The following is a 4,053-nucleotide window of genomic DNA, read 5'->3' on the forward strand; positions in this document are numbered from 1 at the left end:
GGATCGCTCACAATAACACGAGGGGGTCCATGACGCAGTATAACGCAGGACAGGAGGAAGATCGAAACATCAAGAGCCGTGGCCGTTGGCATCAGTGCGGCTTCAGCATAACGCGTCAGATGGTCGACGCAGATTAAAATCCAGCGGTTGTCGTTTGTCGGGTATGAGCTGAGAAGATCCACTACAACCATTTCGAAAGCAGATGATGGTGGCGCAACAGGGTGAAGGAGTCCAACCGGAGCACTATTAGGACACTTGAATTGCTGGCACTTGTTACAACTGGCCACATAATTTTCTATATCCCGTCGCCTACTACTCCAGTAGAATCGGCCCTAAATACGGTGGTATGTTCTGATGAAACCCAGGTGCCCAGCGGTCGAGTCGTCGTGCATAACACGGAGCAAGTGGGTTATCAAATTCTTAGGGACCACTAAGAGGAGGCGGCCACCATCAGCCGCATAATAGTTCTTGTAGAGCAAGCCATCTTGGCTGACAAATTCATTGTTACCTGTCGGCTGAGCAGCGGAGGCTAAGAGGGCATCCAGGCTGCGGTCGTCACGCTGCTCTTACCGGAAGGTGGCCAGGTCGGGAAAAAGAATGTCGTCGATGGTGGCCAGAAACTCATCAAAATTGTCGACGTCAGATGCACTTTTTGGTAGAGGAAGCCTTGAAAGACAGTCGGCGTCCGCATGATGTTGGCCACTCTTGTAACGGACTGCAAAGCCAAATTCCTGCAAATGTAGCGCCCATCGAGCAAGGCGACCAGACGGGTCGCGGAGACCAGCCAATCAGCATAGTGAATGGTGATCAGTTACGATCGTGAAGCGCCGCCCCGGCTTTTCTGACGAAGGTTCGTGGTTCGTGTAGGGCTGCCATGAGTAGCTGGAAGAAGGTGGCGGGTTGTCGCCGTCGGAAGCCATCTCTGGTGGCAGACCGGCAATTCGGAGACTTCAGCCACGCTCCAGGGATTGCGCTTCTGCGGGCGGTTCGTCGTCGTTCCTCGGAGGCGCCGTTGTCTGACCTCGCACCTCCACCAAAACTGTTACGATGGGGTGTGTTTATTTAAAGATGAATTGATGAAAAGGGGCCGCGGCCGACACCGAGCCGCTACAAAGACAAACGCACTTCGTTCTTCTCTTCTTCCGTCCTTGCCGTAGCTATTACGAAATAACACGAAATAATTATATTATTTCGTGTCCTTTTCTTTAGGATCGCTTTTGGATTATCCTACTGAACGCGGCCATTACCTAGGTCAATCAAGCTCGTGAACTCATGCCGAGGAGCGGATTGTCACAGCTGCTGAACGACTATGCGGCAGGCTTGGAGAAAGCACCTGGCAGCCTGTGCAGCCTGTAGTGATGCTTTCTAGTAGCAGGCTTGCCTTTAATGAAAAGGAGCATGACAAGCTCTTAATACACTGTCCATGCAGCGAGTGAAGAAACCATGCTAATTGGCATCGCTAGCATAACATCCCTATTTTTGAGACTCGGGCGCCCAGCTTCTGCAGAATGTGTCGCATGATTCAGGTCGTTTATATGAACCTGACGGAAGCGGGTCAAGTCGGCTTGTCGGGCTGGCATCGGCCTGTCAAGTTCAGGTAAGCGCTAGCCGGTCGCGCAGAACGAGCGTCGAGTCGGGCTGAGCCAGCCCGACAGCTTGGGATGATATGGTATATAGGTTGACCCGGCCCGACCCGTTTGCAGGCGCGCACATAAACGTGGGCGGGTCGGACCAGCCAGCGCCGAGTCTTGCTTCGCACTTCTGCGACGTAGCATTTCACGCACCGGCAGCGAGAATGGTATCAAGACAAGGCAAAGAGAAGCCCTTTTCAGCGCTCTGTTCACTCTTGTGTCCCCTCCGTTGTTTTAGCGCTGTTAATCAAAAGTTAGAGGACAAGCACTGTGCTCCGCAACCTCATTGCAACGATAAGAGTCGTGAAATGTAGCAGTTGCAAATGGCTGCGCGAAACGGAAGCCCTGGGGCGCTATAACGTAAAATAATTCCAAACGTTTTTGATTCCGATTTCTGCAGTCAGCCTCCCCGATTGGTCAAAACATTTTCGGGCCCCTCCCAACTTCGCCTGTATGTCACGCGACGTCACGAAAACCGCGATAGCTACCCATCGGATATAACGTGTACACACTGATTATGCGTGATTAAACAGCACAAAAAGAAAAATAATAATTCCTGATTCGACGCTTTTCCACCATTAGCCGTCTGCTATTGGTCCAATGTTTTCTGGCTACGCCCACTTCGCCTGTCTGTCATGCGACCTCACAAAACCGCGAAAACTCACCACGTCAAAGTGACGTGTACACGAAAAAAATGCATTAATATGCCGAACAAACTAAAGATTTTTCTGAATAGCTGACAGACTGCCCCGTTCCGAAAGGAATCGAAGACGGCTGCCCGCCGATCGCTCAGGCCCTCGCTACTCGCACCTGCCGGTGAGCATGTATTTATTTGAGCATGATAAACCTTTTTGCATGGCAGTAAAAAGTTATCGAGCCCTTTCGTCATGCATACCACATCGCTATGCCAACTCTTCATTGCTGAGGATCCGTTTTAGTAACATTGTTATCCTTCCATTGCACGCCGCCGCGATTTTCGACCAGCCACCGCAAGCTAAGTAAGGGGAAGCGGACCAATCGAGAAGCCGGCATCACCGTCTTCATGCGGTTATCTATTTTCACTATGCTGGCTCGGCCCCATCGAAACCCTCTCCACTAGAGCGTGCTCCTCGCCTCTAGTCAGCCAATTAGATAAGAAAAACCGCTGAGTGTAGACAATGTTATTGGTTTTGAAAGCGAACAAAGGTGACCTCCTATAAACTTGGGGAGTGTTTGATTGGGTTGTTCAGACAACGCTGCGGGTCACCACCCGATCTTTGCGTCGGTGGTTACGTAAATTTGACGTCAAGAGTCTGGAATCGAAAGAGTTTCTAATCATTTTATGTTATAGCGCCCCTGTTATAACGCGTTCATATCTCTGCTCGACGCTGCATGTCGCCGTTGTCGCAACCCGGCAGAAGCGAGTTCATGCAACCGTGGTCACGTCGGGCTCGCTCAGCCCGATTGCTGACTCGACCCGCTCGCGTGTTGGGGACATGCAGACGTGGTCATTGTGACACCGTCGGTGCTTTCGGTGTTGTTTACCGCACAACCATATTTTCCTTGCCATATCCTTGTTTTTGGGTATGTTCCACGCTTGAGGCTCTTCGTCATAATTTTCTTGTACAGCGCTCCCTACGTGCTGTCGACGCTGTTTTCACGCCCATAACGACGAATGAATGAATGAAAAACTTTATTTAGTGAGCTTTTCAGCGCATGCGCAGGATGGAAGTTGTTCCCACTTCACGGGAATCCCTATGCTGCTCTCGCCGCCTGGTACCTGGTTACGACGAAGTACGAAGTACACTACTGTAAACAACCACCTTGTCAAAAAGAACATCTGCGCGATGCACACAACGTTACCGTCGCCCGCTGCAGTACCGCCTGTCGTGACCTCCGAAATGCACGCTCAGACACCAGCGCTCTGTACATGTGAGCCGCAAGACCTCACACAAATTACCAAGCGCTATTGTTGCGCGTTAGCGCAGTAACGAGTCAGTCTCACATTTCTCCGGTAAAACGAGTGGGGATGGCAGGAAGAGATTTAGGCGCTCGTTTTGTTAGGCGCTCACTTTGCCTAAGTGAAACTTAGCGAAATGAGTGTCTATATACACCTTTTCGTCTGGCGAGGGGAATGGGCGCGCAGCGCGATCCTTTTCCTCTTTTACGGCTTGTGTGAGCCGGCGCGGCGCTGCTTCAACGTGTTGCCGTAGCATACTGCGGAACAATTTGGAGATTCTTCAACTCGTTCTCAGCGAAATTTACGTCATGTAAGTTCATACGAGGTCTTCGCAGAACCACTGTGTAGCCTTTCGGTGCAGTAGTATAGCTGCAGTATGCTGAAATTTCTCCTGGCTGCGCAAACATGCGAGTCCATCATTGGCCAATGTGTGCGAGCGTGTTGTGAACTATTGGGCCGTATCGGTTTTTTTTATTCAACGAA

The sequence above is a fragment of the Dermacentor silvarum genome, chromosome 3 (assembly GCF_013339745.2).
Source record: "Dermacentor silvarum isolate Dsil-2018 chromosome 3, BIME_Dsil_1.4, whole genome shotgun sequence".
Lineage (NCBI taxonomy): Eukaryota > Metazoa > Arthropoda > Arachnida > Ixodida > Ixodidae > Dermacentor > Dermacentor silvarum.